The sequence below is a fragment of the Coccinella septempunctata genome, chromosome 4 (assembly GCF_907165205.1).
Source record: "Coccinella septempunctata chromosome 4, icCocSept1.1, whole genome shotgun sequence".
Lineage (NCBI taxonomy): Eukaryota > Metazoa > Arthropoda > Insecta > Coleoptera > Coccinellidae > Coccinella > Coccinella septempunctata.
Window position 1 is genome coordinate 35,311,762 of NC_058192.1, and position 17,627 is coordinate 35,329,388.

A 17,627-nucleotide genomic window follows, 5' to 3' on the forward strand; every position below is an offset into this window, starting at 1 on the left:
ATAAGTAGTATTTAGAAGCTTATAGCATTAATTTCCGATTCCTGTTTATAGGTAAGATATTTCTTGTAACATTTTGTTGAAACTTATGTAAATAAATCCTGTTTATAGAGACAGACACCAAATTGCTGTTATTAACTTCCAATCTACAAAAGAAGAGAAAACCATCTTATAAATCAGAAATTTGCTTGAAAGTGAGATGTCAACTCGAGTGAAAATCTGACTGGAGAAATTTCAGATGAGCGGAAAGGATTTGGTAACCATAATTATATCAATTCAACACCCTGATCAAACAGTAGCATATGGCTTCCCAACAATGGGGTATTTTCCTAATTTTCAAAATATATGTCATTAAAATCCTTATAACTCAAATATCTCGAAATATATTTTTTTCGAATTTTAACATATTGCATTTTGTCTGTATTCGATTACGAAAATTCTGATTTCAGAAGTGCTCTTGTGAACATTCTACGTCATTTTTACAATCCGGCAACGCCCATTTGTGTCAGTAATGGCCATGAAAGTTTTCTGATCACCATAGACGTAATAAATATCAAGTTTGATGATCACATCTGACAAGAAAAACACACAATAACACAAAATGTCATCGGTTTTAACATAGACATAGAGACATGGACTGTGCCTTCCCTTTATATCTATGCATGAAATATGGTCAAAAAAAGTGACAGAGAGAAAAACACGTCGGGAATCATAGACATATTAAACACATGGACACGGCGTAGAGAGAGAGGGGGTGCGGCCGAAATAAGATAGAGGTAGTATGGGCAAAACATTCGTTTGCACTTTGTATTTATCGAAATTTTCAGAATTTTCTCATCAATTTTAGATCAAATTTGAATCTCGTATCCTTTTTCTATTATGAAAGTAATAATGGTGTCCTCGTAGAGTGTAATTAATAGTACGAAATGAGTTGAAAAGACAGATAAAGTGAAATTTCACAGGTATAGTAACTTCGAATGTATATTAATCGATTTATTATATCATAGTTGAATTATTCATTTCAAATCATTAAATGTATGTCAATTTTTTTCTCATCTGGATAAAATAATACTCAAGAAACACTTGAGATTAGAAGAGAAAATAAATGCCCAAAATGCGAGCTTTTCCATTGGAACAAAATATAAATATGCTTTCTAAAAATTATCCTCAATTGAAAAATTACTTAATATGCTGATTGTAATGTCTATTTTTCAACCTTTTGATCAATATTGATCAATGAAATATTTTTTCAGATATTGAACCAACAAGAAATCAGAATATTGTGTTGGCTAAAAATGTGCCCAATTGTTTTTATTCAAATCAATTCATTCACAAACTTTTCATGAACTTATCTGTTGTTTTTTCCGAGGAATAGTTGCCGAAAGCAAAAATTCTAATTGGATCATTGAACGCAATCTAAATGATACTAATATTCGTTCAATTTTTTTTATTCGATTATAGGTACTTGTTTTTATCTCTAACGGGCGCCAATATACAAATATAGCTCGGAAATTAATACCTAAATTAAAAGAATTATGTTTATAATCAATTATCGAAATATTTCTAAGCAAATTTCATTTCTAATTTTCCCTATATCAAAAAAAATCGAGATAAATAGTATGCGCTTAGCGCTAAGGCGTTCTAAGGAACGTTTTCTTGCCCATACTAGCTCCATCTCATGTTGGCCGCACTCGTGGCTATTGAAACTCACTGGAATGGCGCGTCCATTTGTTTTATAGGTCTATGTCGGGAATGCAGTTGTCTTTTTCTAGAATTTTGATTGGTCTACACTCACCTCTATGTGAACAAAAAAGAGACAGGTAATGTCCCGACGAGCTTTTCTCTCTTTCTAATAAATAGCCAATTTCATGCTGGCATTGCTCAGTCCATGTCTCTATGTCTATGGGTTTTAAGAAGGTAAAGACACAGATTACAGAAACAATTTTTTGTAATCTGTGGATATTTTCTTGATCGGTTCCAGTGTTGTCGAATTAACAAAAATTACTATACTTCAATAAAGGCATTCTACGTCAAAAGATTTCACATAGTCGAAGTTTCGAAGGGTGTATTTCTGAAATGTCTGAATTTTGAAGCGAATCTTTTACGTGTTGGATAACCAGTAGAAAAGGCTTTCCATAAATAATCTCAAATTCGGTTTTGGAGTTTTAGGAAACTTGCCCATTGCTAAACTTCTCAATTTACATCCTGAATTGTCAAAAATATCAAACAGTGAAGAATGCAGAAAAGAGTATGACAAAAAAAGGTCAATATTATTAATTATATTATTATATTATATTATAATATTAAAATTAAATTATCAGAGACAATTTCGAAATTGTATTTTGATGAAGATGGGAACTTTGTTTATCAGGATTTTCATCTTAAGGAAATTCAGCAAAGAAATACAACTGACGAATCGTTAACGACATCATGTACTAGCGAAATTCAACTGGAGATGATGAAAATAATCAAAGAACTTCAAGATAAAGTTGAAAACAAAGGACAAGATCTCAGTAAAGTACAGAAATTGTTCATTTTGGAAAAATATACAGGAAAGAATCAAAATGCAGATGAATGGCTTCGAAAATTCGAGAAAGAAGTAGAAAGATATCATGTTGTTGATGAAGATGAGGTGATTCAGATATTGCGATTCTTTTTAGTAGAGAGTGCATTAGATTGGTACAACGCAACTATGTATGACCTATCATTAGAAAGTTCATGGGAAGAATGGAAAAATTCATTCTTGAAATCATTTCTGGATGATAGTTGGACTCCATTGAGATATGCTTATTCATTTCGATATATTGCTGGCTCTTATGTGGAATATGCCCTGAAGAATTGATATTTGATATGATATTAGGTCTTGATTAAATAAAAAAATTCAGATTATCCCAAGATGAGAATTTATTGATTCATCAAGTTACTTGGTACTCAGTTTATAGTTTTTACTGCTCATAAGCCACTGAAAAATTTGAAGGTGAAGTCTAGGACTGATGAAGAACTTGGTGATATGGTATATTACTTGTCACAATATAATTTTACCATTAAATACTCGACGGGATCTTCGAATCAGGAAGCAGATGCACTTTCACGAAATCCCGTTTTGGAATCTTTCGATACAATTGAGGATAAAAATCATTTTGTGAATCTGATTTCCATATCAGACATAAAAAGAGATCAAAAATTGAATTTTAACAATTATTTAAATTCAAAAAAGCATTACAAAAAAAATGATAGTTTTCTTGCCTTTCCGTTAAAAGGCAAGATTTCATTATGAACCAAAATATTCTGCGAAATTTTCCTTTCGACTGGATTAGATTCTCCTGAAGTTTAAATAATTTTCATATGAGATCATTCATTTTTTTGCCTCTGCATCCTGTCTTTATTATGAAATTGATCAATTAGCTAATTCCATGTAGCAAGCTGAGTCCCCCATTGCCTTGGCGACGACGAGGTGGACAGCTCAATAATTTATCCGGTTCAGTTCCTACATAATGTCGGTCTCTACCGCAACGGTCTTAGTCGCAATTTTTCTTGTTTCTGTTGTTAACCCTCTTGTCCGTAATGTTAATTTGATTTGGTTTGAACAACATAATCTGGAGCCGCAATATTATTATTATTCCAATCAGAATATTACCGAGGGAATGAAAGCCACAAGCAAACTAATCATCAATCAGCGAATTGCTCGACTCCAACAATATAGCTACAGCTATTTCTTCAACCTGAAGGAGCTGCGTATCGACTTCTGTAAAGTGAAAGAGATTGAACCAGGTGCTTTCGACTTATTGGGTAGTATTGAAACGTTAACATTGTGCGGGAATAACATAGTTGAAATCGATAAAGGTGTGTTCAACAATATTCAAGTGCAAAATCTCAACATATCCAAAAACTATATAATCTTTCTTCATGCACAAGCCTTTGACAATATCACTTCATTGAAGAACCTGATCTTAGACTATAACCAGTTGAAGTGCTGGAATAGTGATTGGTTTCAAAATACGCCGTTGTTGATGAATCTATCTTTCCGATACAATCTATTTGAGGATTTACCAGACAATGCTTTCATAAATTTTCGCAGTGAAATAAAAAACAATTCTGAATTGTCACTCAATTTTGGTCACAATAGAATTCATTTTATCCACCCCCGAGCTTTTAAATGTGTCGAAAAATTAGAGGTTCTTAATTTGGAGTATAATAAATTGTTAATGTTAAAAGCTGAGACGTTCAAAAATATAACTAGATTTAACCACTTGATATTAAAAGGTAATCCGCTCACATGCTTTCCAAAAGAACTGTTGTTGGTTATACTAGCAAAAGTGAAATATCCAGCAATCTGATTATGTAATAGAATAGGGTGACACTGCCATTAAAAGTACAAATCAATTAAACATTGTGTTCAAGTCAAACATATGTATAGAGAAAATGAATAAATATAAAAAGATATGATAATACTCGTTTTTCTTTTTGATATTAATTGAGTATTAATAAGTCGCGTGTCTGATTCGGGAATTCCAAAGTAACGATGAAAATAATATATGTGTGAAATTCTCAATTTGCAATCTCAAAATTTTGTTCTATAGTGCAATATTTTTCTTTTTGATTTAAATGCCACTTTTTATAGCAAGCTTTATTCGATCAGGCAATAACCAGGAGATCATATTGTTGTTATTTTGGCTGATTTCAATTTTTCTGTCGGATATTTTATCCTTTCTGGAGTTGTTACAATTCAATACTACCAAGAAGAGTAACGATAAAATACTAGATTTGATAAACTCATTCGGTTATCACAAGAGTGAAGGTGATGATAAAAAATTGATTGAAAATAATTCAATTAAAAATAGCTATGAACACTTTTCGATAGGCCAGTTATCATAGGCATATTTGTTTATAAATTATATTTGATAGAAAAAATATCTCATCGAGTTATCAGATTGGTGAAGGTCGGTCTCATACGGTCTCCTCTACTATGGTGAATTGTGGCAAATATAGTCATGAAGGGTGAATTATTGCAGCGATTTTAATTGAAAAAAAAGTAGTGTAAAGAATACTAAACATAGTTTTTTCCCTCACCAGGAGACACTTTCAGGTGAGTTATTGTATAAGCACATGCTAATGTTGGTAAATTCTTGGTTTTATTTTAGTTAGACTGCTATACTTCGTAATATTTTCAGGCAATTGATTTGGCATCCAAAAATGGGAAGGCAAGAATGGATTCTGAAAAGACCAGAAAAATAATATGTAGTTGAGCATTTTTCTACAGAAATGCTGTCTGGAAGTGGATTTAAAAAAGATTCTTTTCAGATTTATTCAAAGATGGCATTGGTGAGAAAGGTATATATTGAGGAAAATTAAAATTTTATCTGTTAATTGTATAATTAGTAGTTATTTTTATAATTAGAGGTGAATGTAAATGCTTCAACTTCTGCCTCAACATCTTCGATGAATGAATGAATGAAACCAGAAGAAACACAAACATATCCTAGTTTATCTTCAGCCACTCCTAGGTATAAAAGTTACAATCAATGGTGAAGAATTTGAAACGAAAATTAGTTGCAACTCCAGAGATGAAATCTATAGATAAGTGATGGCAGATTTTATGATCTCCCAATTGAAGTTTCGAAAACGGAAACTTCATGGCTATAGGTATTCAGTCGCTTTCGAACAATTGGCCCTAATAATATACTTCTTGGGGCCAATAAGTGTAACAATATCTACAAAAAAGATTTTTTGCCACACAAGCCAACACTTTGTAGAATAACCAAAAATGGGGATTTCTCTATTAGTTGAAATTAACACATATTTCTGGCCATTTCATTGAAGACAAGGAATATGGAGGAAGCAGCAAAGGATTGCGTTGTGTGTGTTGACGAGATGTCAATAAAAGCGCGTTTATTTTACAATAACTCATTGGATCAAATTATTGAATTTCACCAATCCATTAGATGCAGGTCCTATGAACCCACAAATTGTTTGTTGGTTATCATGGCAAGGGGTATCCAACATAATTGGAAGCAGCCTGTGGCTTACTTCTTTGTACATAATCCTTGTGAAGTCTAATATTTGCATGAGATAATAACCACAAGCATAAGAAAATTGAGTCACATAGGATAGAATATTCTGGCATTAATAAGTGACCAAAGTACAAATTTTTCCAAATTTTCTAATGAGATTGGAGTTACAATTGATGAGTCATATTTCTATACAGGGTCTTTCACGAGGAACCTCACCCATATTTATACGGAAAACTACTGAACGTATTTTCATGAAATTCAGCACTTATAAGTATTTCACGATGCTGATGAAATCTAAAATATTTTCAAGGCATGAGCACCTCCGATTTTTCCGGAAATGACGTCAACTTCCGTTTTTCAAATTAGAACACCATTTTTTTATTGCAGAAATAGATTCCTTAGAAAATTTCAAGTTATTTTGATGTAACATTTTTCAGTTTTGGTTGGAAAATTCTCTCTGAGCGGGAAAATTCGAAAAAAAAATCGATATAGAGCTCCGCTGAAACAAGAATAACTTCGAGGTTTTTGGATGGAAAATTTTCATTTTAGGGATTTTTCAAGATGTAAGATTGATGTATCCACTTTGAAAATCGAAATCGCGATTCATGATACAGGGGGTGAAAAAATCGCTTTCAAAGTTAGGGATGACAAAATCGTGAAAAATCAATTTTTTCAAATTAGAACCCAATTTTTTTATGGCAGATATTGAATCTACGTTAAAAAATAATGTGAGTGTATGCATCACACCCTTGCCTTAAAATGGATATTTTCTGAGTTATTCACAAAAAACTGTTTTTCGTCTTGAATTTTCAGCTATTTCCTTTCCCCTTCACGCCAAAAAGATGAAATTTTCAGGAACTGTTATTTGGACCATGCTGTAGATTTTTCACCCCTTCTTGAAACCGACTTCAAGTTACTATTAGGAGAACCATGGCAACTCTCGCAGTTATAACTAGAGAAGATGCTCAAAGTTTTGACCGTTAATTTCTAGACATTTATCTATACGTCTCAGGAATGCTTCGTGCGTTGCTCTTCTTATTTCATCGGGAGGAAGAGATCTGCGAAAGTGTTTATAAACCAAATTGAGTTTCAAAACTATGAATCTAAAAATCTAAACAAACCTGAATGCATTTCTGACTCGTTCTATGCAGTCCTCTTTATTAGTCAGGGGAGTTGAGTAGACAATATTTTTTATCCTACCCCAAACATAATAGTCTAAAGGAGTTAAATCGGGAGAACGTGGTGGCCAAAGATGTGGACCATTGTTCGCCAACCATCGATCTTCAAATAGCCTGTAGAGGATATTTGACACATTGAGTGAATTGTGTGGAGGCGCGCCATCTTGTTGATACCATAAGTCATTATGGTTCTGTACTAGCGGCTCAATTATTTGAGTCAATATGTCAGAATATCTATCTCCTAAGGGAGAACATTCTTTAAATAATGCAAACATGTGTAGTGTTCTATCTTACCAGTTAAAGTCCCATCATAAATGTGAACATCGAGAATTGCATTATTTTTGATGGCGCAAAAAACATTGAAACTCCAGGTCTCTTGAAAGTTTCATTGTCTGATGTGGTGGTTGTTCTCTTCATCCCAATGATGACTGTTATGCCTATTGAAAGAACCATTCTTTCCCAGTCAACCAGAAATGTAACAGTAAGTCGCAGGGAATACCCAAAAATATCGCAATGAAGCGCTTCTTTGAGAATTTTCATGGATGTACTTAAGATTTTCCATTGTGGACATTAACGTCCGCATATTGTTAAGTTTGCGAATTCCTCAACGTTAGATCCCTAGTGGTTGCATGTGACATCATATCGAGATTTTCCGATGAAGTGAACATAGCTACTACTATGCGACTTCTCTCTGTTGATATTTTTGAAATATTGAATCTGTGATATTTTTAGAACATGAAATGATGTGTTGTGAATAAATTTCGATGAACTCTACCCAGCGACTTCTCTAAGAAAAACTTTCAGTAACTGTATGAAATATTCTATTTATCAACACGTGGTCTCGAGGTTAACTCATAACCTAAATCCCGCTATGCAAAACGTGGTGTGACGTGTGACTATTCGTTTTTCGTGCTGTGACTGCGTGTTTAGAGAATGAACAAACAAAATCTTTATGAATGAATTTTGAGAATAATTTTTTTAAGCGAGCTGTTCTATTATTAAATTTCGTTTTAGTTAAGTGTAACTTGACGTTGATTGATTAATTAACGTGCAGTAAAATGTGAGTAGTTATATAACCTATTGGAATAATGACTATATCATGATCACTTCTTGGCCCTCTTATCCTCCCCATTTTTGCACCTTTGTAACGTTCAACTTTCAACATAACCCATATGAATTTAGGTGATTATTGAGTCATAAGTAACATTCACAACCTTCAAAATCAAACTTGGAATTGATTTGAATCATCGAGAGAACTTCAAATTATTATTTTAGATACTGTGCTGGAAAAAATCACCTTTTACTGTTTTTAGATTTTTCATGACACTCCATTTATTACTATCAGTACAGCTCTGATTTTTTCTTCTTCAGCTGGACCATGCCGTTCCTGAAGTGGAATGAAGATTTATAACAAGATATATGTTCTTTATATCATATATTTGGATTTGTATGAAACATATTAATCTTGAATAAAAAGATATCAGTAATTCATATAGTTGTTCAATTTCCCTTTTGAGGATGAGAGCAGAATACGAAATATATGTAGGTAAGAGTAAGGGTACAAATGAGGCGTTCAGAGCTGAAGAGGCCCAAGCTACAATTTTTCTGAAATTGAGTTTACGAGTATATAAAATTTTGATTCATTTTCAGGCAGTTCTTACTGTTAATTCAATTTCAGAAAAATTGTAGCTTGGGTCACTTTTGCTCTGAACGCCTCGAATATCGAGTGCAAATTGATTGCCACGACGGTAATTATCAAATTGAACATGAATATAACTTCAATAGAGGATACACTTTGGTAGTTTATTCTGTCAAAATAATCGTTCCAAAAACCTCCAAAATGGGAAGTCGCAATGTTGATGTCTATGGTACTTTTTTTACACCTACTATGTGATGTACTGGGTAATTACCCGCGATATGCGATGTTGCGGGCATTAAGCACTCTCCAGTAAGTACTGGTGGCCTTTTTTTAAATCAACATTGTGAACTCGCATTTCCACAGTGGTAATTCCCAACAACTTCCCTGTGACTGAAACTGGTTGACTGAGTTGTGAATTTAGATTCATCTGTCCAAATTATACAGTCCAAAAAGTTTTCATTCTCTTGAAATCGAATCATCATAGCTTCGCAAAACTCTGTTCTCCTGACGAAATCAGTTTCCTTCAAATGCTGTACCCTATTGAATTTATATGGGTGCATTTTATGTTTTTTTAATATTCTCCAAACACTCGATTGAGATAATCCCAGATCAATCTCGGCATCTTTGAGAGAATTTTGAGGATTCACACGAAAATATGCAAGAACTGTAATTTCGTTGTTCTCATCTTCTACTACACTTTTTTCTCTGTGTATAGTTTGCTTATCGAAAGATCAGACATTTCTCAAGTTTGTCATGGTTCTGTTAATGGTATCTCTCGTTGGTCTGGGTCGGTCAGGAAACCTCTCAATGAACAGACGAATCGTTCTATCTACAACTTTATTACATTCTCCATGAAGTAGAATGAGATTTAAATAATCTTCATTGGTAAAATTAGGCATAGTGATCGATTTTATAACTTAATACGAATTATCACCAAATTAATAGTAAACACAAAATGCTACTGAATAAAGAGGAATTTGGCAGATGTAATTAATGATATCTATCATTAAAAAAAAGAATGTAAAACATGGTAAGTTTTTGCATATGGTTCATAAGGAATTATTTATTTATCACTGGAGAGAAAACCGATGGCCGATTAGTTGAAATAGAGAGGTTTCCGATACAAATTCGAATCAAAATTCGCCATCTATTTAGGAACAACCTGTAACTTTTTTCTCTTGCATATTAGGGTAGTAAAATCTAAAACATGGTTTAAGTAACAGTTCCTGAAAATTTCATCTTTTTGGCGTGAAGGGAAAAGAAATAGCTGAAAATTCAAGACGAAAAACAGTTTTTTGTGAATAACTCAGAAAATATCCACTTCAGGGCAAGGGTGTGATGCATACACTCACATTATTTTTTAACGTAGATTCAATATCTGCCATAAAAAAATGGGGTTCTAATTTGAAAAAATTGATTTTTCACGATTTTGTCATCCCCAACTTTGAAAGCGATTTTTTCACCCGCTGTATCATGAATCGCGATTTCGATTTTTAAAGTGGATACATCAATCTTACATCTTGAAAAATCCCAAAAATGAAAATTTTCCATCCAAAAACCTCGAAGTTATTCTTGTTTCAGCGGAGCTCTATTTTCGATTTTTTTTTCGAATTTTCCCGCTCAGAGAGAATTTTCCAACCAAAACTGAAAAATGTTACATCAAAATAACTTGAAATTTTCTATCTAAGGAATCTATTTCTGCAATAAAAAAATGGTGTTCTAATTTGAAAAACGGAAGTTGACGTCATTTCCGGAAAAACCGGAGGTGCTCATGCCTTGAAAATATTTTAGATTTCATCAGCATCGTGAAGTACTTATAAGTGCTGAATTTCATGAAAATACGTTCAGTAGTTTCCCGTATAAATATGGGTGAGGTTCCTCGTGAAAGACCCTGTATAGATGGAAGAAAACTTTTACATATTTTCGATACCCCACATCTGCTGGAGAGCACAAGGCACAATCTTTTCAATTATAATTTCAAATAATGAGAAAAGGAAATTAGGAAGATCCATACAGAAAAATTGTTCAATTATGATGTGGGTAGAATGAATCGGCTAATTCCTCGGATCTCAGAACAACATATTAATCCCAATTCGTTCGAAAAAATTATTGACTTTAGCCTTGCGGCTTTCACACTCCTCTCCAGAGGAAAATTCACTTATCCCAGATATCTCAGATATCAAAAGGATTAAGCTCTGTTGGAGCCCTTTCCAGGTTTTCGGGCTCGTGGTGGTGGTCGGGTCCGGGTCGCTCCTCGCCTCCCTGCTGTAGGTTGGATTCCTGCTCCACCCGCACTTCCTGTCGGAGCAGACGGTGTTCCTCTGCATTCCCCATGTACTTGCGTACAGTTCTCGCCGTTCCGAGCAGTTCCGCCTTCTGCATGACTCTATAGATATTTTCGTCCAACTGAAGTTTCCTCGAGTTCTCTAGTAGTTTCTTCGGTATCAGGCCTGTAGATGAAATGACAATAGGGATGGTCTTGATATCTTTCAGCTTCCACTGTCTTCTGGTTTGTTCCTCGAGATCTCTGTATTTTGAAATTTTTTCAGTGTGTCTATCTAGAAGATTGTTATTATTTGGAATTGCCACGTCGATGAATAGTGCTGTGTCCTCATCCTTATTGAGCAATATGAGGTCTGGTCTATTGTGGGTTATTTTCCGGTCTGTGAGAACAGTGCGATCCCAGTAGAGCTTGTGATGTTCGTTTTCCAGCACAGCATCTGGATGGTAATTGTAATAAGGAACCCTTTTCGAAGTTAGAAGTTGGTGTTTTAGTGCCAATTCTTGGTGAAGAATCTTGGCAACAGCATCATGTCTATTTTTGTATTCCGTGCCCGCGAACTTCTGACATCCCCCGGTGATGTGCTGGATAGTTTCATGTGTCGCACAGCCATAACGACAGCTATCGTCCGCTACTGAGGCATCCTTGGCGATGTATCTCATGTAATTTCTTGTTGGAATCACCTGATCCTGGATGGCGAGCATGAAGCCCTCTGTCTCAGGAAACAACCTTCCGGAAGTCAACCAGTAGTTCGACGCAGATATGTCGACGTAATCATGGTTGACCTCATTCTGGTGCCTCCCATGCAAAGGTTTGCCAATCAGTTTCTGCATTTTACTTTCTGCAGAGTGTTCGACGGTTTCCAAGTGATCCTGGTGTAGCTTTAACGGTGTTGAAGTATCAGCAACACAAACTACTCGATGGAGTTCTGACGAAGCTGCCTTGCTCAAGAAATAGTTTCGAAGTCCTTCAATTTCCTGGGACATACGGTTGGACAAATCAACAATTCCTCTACCCCCAAGATGTCGTGGCAGCTCTGTCCGTTCTATTGAGCTTTTGGGGTGATATTTATTGTGTTTAGTCAGCATCGTCCTTATTTTTCTCTGTAAAGCTGCTAAATCGGTGGTCGTCCAAGAGATAATACCAAATGAATAGCTCAGCGCCGAGCAAGCGTAGGTGTTAATCGCTTTTATCAGATTCTTGCTGTTAAGACCAGTTCTCATTATCCTCCTCAATCTTCGGGTTAACTCCTCCGTTAATTCTTTCTTCATCTGAGTCTGATTGATTTTTCTTGCCTGTTTTATGCCTAGATACTTGTATGTGTCTCCTTCCTTTAATGCTTCAATTTCTGCACCTTCCTTGAGTTTGAACGTACCATCTTCTATTTTCCCTCTCGTTATGTTTAGCAGTCGACATTTGTCTAGTCCAAACTTCATTTTGATGTCTTCCGAGAATCCTTCCACCATTTTCAGCATCAGTTGCATTTGTTTTTTGGTAGATGCGAAGAGTTTCAAATCGTCCATGTAAAGGAGATGATTCAGTTTCATCATAGTTCTACTGCCGCTTTTGATGGAAAATCCGTAGTCCGTAGAATTCAATCTATGAGACAAGGGATTCAGGGCCATGCAGAACCACAGAGGGCTCAGCGAGTCTCCTTGGAAAATTCCGCGTCTTATTGGAATAGGTCCTGTTGTAATGGAGCAATCTGCTGCTTTCATTTGAAGACTAGTACGCCAGGTTGACATGGCGTTTGTCAGGAACTTAACAATATTGGGATCCACCTTGTAAATCTTCAAGATCGTCAAGAGCCATTCGTGAGGTATAGAATCGAATGCTTTTTTGTAGTCTATGTACGCAGCGTAAAGATTCCTTCGCTTGGAGAACGCTTGATTGCAAATAACTGAATCTATTATTAGTTGTTCTTTGCACCCTCGGCTGTCTTTGGTGCATCCTTTCTGTTGCATGGCGATGATGTTATTTCTTTCGCAATGGTTGTGAATTCGGTTTGATATGCACGATGTGATTAATTTGTACATCGTTGGAAGGCATGTGATCGGTCGGTACTTGGATGGGTCTTCTGTATTCCTTTGGTCTTTAGGTAACAGGTATGTTGTGCCATGTGTGAGGAATACTGGCATTCTTTCAGGATTTTCAATGACATCATTTATTGCGGAGGTCAATTTGTCATGCATGATCCAAAGTTTCTTGATCCAGAAGTTCTGTAATCCATCAGGCCCAGGTGCTTTCCAGTTGTGCAGTCCTCTGATAGCTGATTTTACTTCTTCAATTGTGATCATGTCATGCTGCATCGGCTCATATTTTATAGCTTCAGATTTTTCATCTTCAATCCATCCGGTATCTCCATTGAACTGAGGTTTCGTTGATAATTGTTCGGTCCAGAATTGTTCAATGGCTTCCTTTGGTGGTAACTTTCCATTTTCTCTATCCGACGATGTGAGTGACCGGTAGAAAGATTCTTCCGACTTTTCGAATGAATTATTGTCTCTTTTCCGGCTATAATTGCTTTTATATCTCCTCAGGCGTTCTGCATACAGACTTAATTTTTGCTTCAGAGTGTCGAGGCAATGGTGAGCTGTAGCATTCTCCGTCTCTCGTTCTGTGTGTGTCCTGTTTCTATCCATGATCTCTGTGGCAGCTTTCACAACCTTTCTTCCTCGATTCCCGTTCAAGTACTCCGTCATTCGTCCAATGTCTCTTCTTAGCCTTTCTGTTTTGTGTTGAAGACGTTTCTGCCATGGTGGCGCGTGTAATTTGTGTAATTTTGGACCATCGTTGTTCGTTCGACGAATTTTTGCCCCCATGATTTTCGCTGTCGTCAGCGCTGCACAGTGAGAAACTAGATGCAGATATTCCAATGAACTTCCGTTCTGTAGGTATTCAGGTAAAACGTCCTTATTCAAGATGTCGATTATAAGTGACAGTTTCTTGGATGTATTGAGTCGTGGAGGTGCTACTCGATGAAGAGGATCTGTTCCTTCCAGTTCGGCAAAGTATCTCCTCATGTCAGAGTCAACTTGTCGGTGGAGCTCTTCCCTATCGTCCTGGTGTTCAGGCTCATTTGCTTTGCAAGAAGGACTTTCAGTATCAATGTCTTCTGGGTGTTGTTGCCCAGGTATGTGAATTTCATCAGAGGTGTTGGTGTTATTCTCTATTGCTAGCGGACGCTAGCAATTATTAATTAATACTATAACGTTGATAAAAAATGATCACTGAATCGTATCAAATTTTTTGCCATGTTGAAGTGTCGGTGGAGGGTATGGGAAATTTGAAATGGCGAGCGCCGAAGGCGCGTGGCCGGGTAGAGCGGTACATGGAACGCTAGAGGAAGAATCGAGCTTTCCGAAAATGCCTAGATCGTATTTTTACTCCGTCTAGAAGTGTTCGAAAATTGCGTGAGAAAATCGCGAAATTCACGATTTTCGCGAAAAGGTACTAATTTGATTTGATTAGCTTGAGAGATCCGCGGTAGCTCGAGAGCCGGGATGGGTGTCGAACTAAGCTCGAAGAACCCGAAATTAAAATAGGCCTGTTTTTTTTCCCGGAGCCCGAACGATATTACCTAAAAAAGCGTAAGAATTTTGAAAATTTTTGACGTCTATTAAAAATCGAGTGACATTCCACAAAATTAAATTATTTTCTATTGATTATCAGAGAAAATTAAGTGAAAGTGCACTTTGACAATCGATGTCAGAGTGTGATTTAAAGGTTAACGTCAGTTTTGACGGAATTATCTTGGCAGCGATCACAGAACGAGGTGCCTTAAATCGATCGGGCTTTTAAAAAACGTTTTTGGCCTAGATATTCATAAAAGGGGAATCGAGCGAGGGCCGAAGGCCCGAGCTACGAACAAAAGGCGTATCGCGAGGGCCGTAGGCCCGAGCTATGGACGAAAGGCGAATCTGCCAGTAAAGGTGAATCTACCTACAAGGTGGATCTCCTGGCTATACTAGTTAATACTATAACGTTGATAAAAAATGATCACTGAATCGTATCAAATTTTTTGCCATGTTGAAGTTCGGGAGAGGGTATGGGAAATTTGAAATGGCGAGCGCCGAAGGCGCGACGCGGGGACATGCTGGGTGTCAATATCTAGAGGAAGTATCGAGCTTTCCGAAAATGCCTAGATCGTATTTTTACCCCGTCTAGAAGTGTCCGAAAATTGCGTGAGAAAATCGCGAAATTCACGATTTTCGCGAAAAGGTACCAATTTGATTTGATTAACTTGAGAGATCCGCGGTAGCTCGAGAGCCGGGATGGGTGTCGAACTAAGCTCGAAGAACCCGAAATTAAAATAGGCCTGTTTTTTTTCCCGGAGCCCGAACGATATTACCTAAAAAAGCGTAAGAATTTTGAAAATTTTTGACGTCTATTAAAAATCGAGTGACATTCCACAAAATTAAATTATTTTCTATTGATTATCAGAGAAAATTAAGTGAAAGTGCACTTTGACAAGCGATGTCAGAGTGTGATTTAAAGGTTAACGTCAGTTTTGACGGCTTGGCAGCGATCACAGAACGAGGTGCCTTAAATCGATCGGGCTTTTAAAAAACGTTTTTGGCCTAGATATTTATAAAAGGGGAATCGAGCGAGGGCCGAAGGCCCGAGCTACGAACAAAAGGCGTATCGCGAGGGCCGAAGGCCCGAGCTACGGACGAAAGGCGAATCTGCCAGTAAAGGTGAATCTACCTACAAGGTGGATCTCCTGGCTATACTAGTTAATACTATAACGTTGATAAAAAATGATCACCGAATCGTATCAAATTTTTTGCCACATTGAAGTGTTGGTGGAGGGTATGGGAAATTTGAAATGGCGAGCGCCGAAGGCGCGTGGCCGGGTAGAGCGGTACATGGATAGCTAGAGGAAGAATCGAGCTTTCCGAAAATGCCTAGATCGTATTTTTACCCCGTCTAGAAGTGTCCGAAAATTGCGTGAGAAAATCGCGAAATTCACGATTTTCGCGAAAAGGTACCAATTTGATTTGATTAGCTTGAGAGATCCGCGGTAGCTCGAGAGCCGGGATGGGTGTCGAACTAAGCTCGAAGAACCCGAAATTAAAATAGGCCTGTTTTTTTTCCCGGAGCCCGAACGATATTACCTAAAAAAGCGTAAGAATTTTGAAAATTTTTGACGTCTATTGAAAATCGAGTGACATTCCACAAAATTAAATTATTTTCTATTGATTATCAGAGAAAATTAAGTGAAAGTGCACTTTGACAATCGATGTCAGAGTGTGATTTAAAGGTTAACGTCAGTTTTGACGGCTTGGCAGCGATCACAGAACGAGGTGCCTTGAATCGATCGGGCTTTTAAAAAACGTTTTTGGCCTAGATATTCATAAAAGGGGAATCGAGCGAGGGCCGAAGGCCCGAGCTACGAACAAAAGGCGTATCGCGAGGGCCGAAGGCCCGAGCTACGGACGAAAGGCGAATCTGCCAGTAAAGGTGAATCTACCTACAAGGTGGATCTCCTGGCTATACTAGTTAATACTATAACGTTGATAAAAAATGATCACCGAATCGTATCAAATTTTTTGCCACGTTGAAGTGTCGGTGGAGGGTATGGGAAATTTGAAATGGCGAGCGCCGAAGGCGCGTGGCCGGGTAGAGCGGTAAATGGAACGCAAGAGTAAGAATCGAGCTTTCCGAAAATGCCTAGATCGTATTTTTACCCCGTCTAGAAGTGTCCGAAAATTGCGTGAGAAAATCGCGAAATTCACGATTTTCGCGAAAAGGTACCAATTTGATTTGATTAGCTTGAGAGATCCGCGGTAGCTCGAGAGCCGGGATGGGTGTCGAACTAAGCTCGAAGAACCCGAAATTAAAATAGGCCTGTTTTTTTTCCCGGAGCCCGAACGATATTACCTAAAAAAGCGTAAGAATTTTGAAAATTTTTGACGTCTATTAAAAATCGAGTGACATTCCACAAAATTAAATTATTTTCTATTGATTATCAGAGAAAATTAAGTGAAAGTGCACTTTGACAATCGATGTCAGAGTGTGATTTAAAGGTTAACGTCAGTTTTGACGGCTTGGCAGCGATCACAGAACGAGGTGCCTTGAATCGATCGGGCTTTTAAAAAACGTTTTTGGCCTAGATATTCATAAAAGGGGAATCGAGCGAGGGCCGAAGGCCCGAGCTACGAACAAAAGGCGTATCGCGAGGGCCGAAGGCCCGAGCTACGGACGAAAGGCGAATCTGCCAGTAAAGGTGAATCTACCTACAAGGTGGATCTCCTGGTTATACTAGTTAATACTATAACGTTGATAAAAAATGATCACCGAATCGTATCAAATTTTTTGCCACGTTGAAGTGTCGGTGGAGGGTATGGGAAATTTGAAATGGCGAGCGCCGAAGGCGCGTGGCCGGGTAGAGCGGTAAATGGAACGCAAGAGTAAGAATCGAGCTTTCCGAAAATGCCTAGATCGTATTTTTACCCCGTCTAGAAGTGTCCGAAAATTGCGTGAGAAAATCGCGAAATTCACGATTTTCGCGAAAAGGT

At 37.0% G+C, this 17,627-nt stretch overlaps 1 long non-coding RNA gene across 1 annotated transcript; it reads left to right on the forward strand.

Annotated features, from left to right (window-relative positions):
• The first annotated feature begins 4,937 nt into the window (after positions 1–4,937).
• Positions 4,938–6,223, forward strand: LOC123312109. Its single transcript, XR_006537573.1, has 3 exons — positions 4,938–5,083; positions 5,169–5,328; positions 5,396–6,223. It is a non-coding gene; the product is annotated as an uncharacterized LOC123312109 (long non-coding RNA).
• The last annotated feature ends 11,404 nt before the right edge of the window (positions 6,224–17,627 follow it).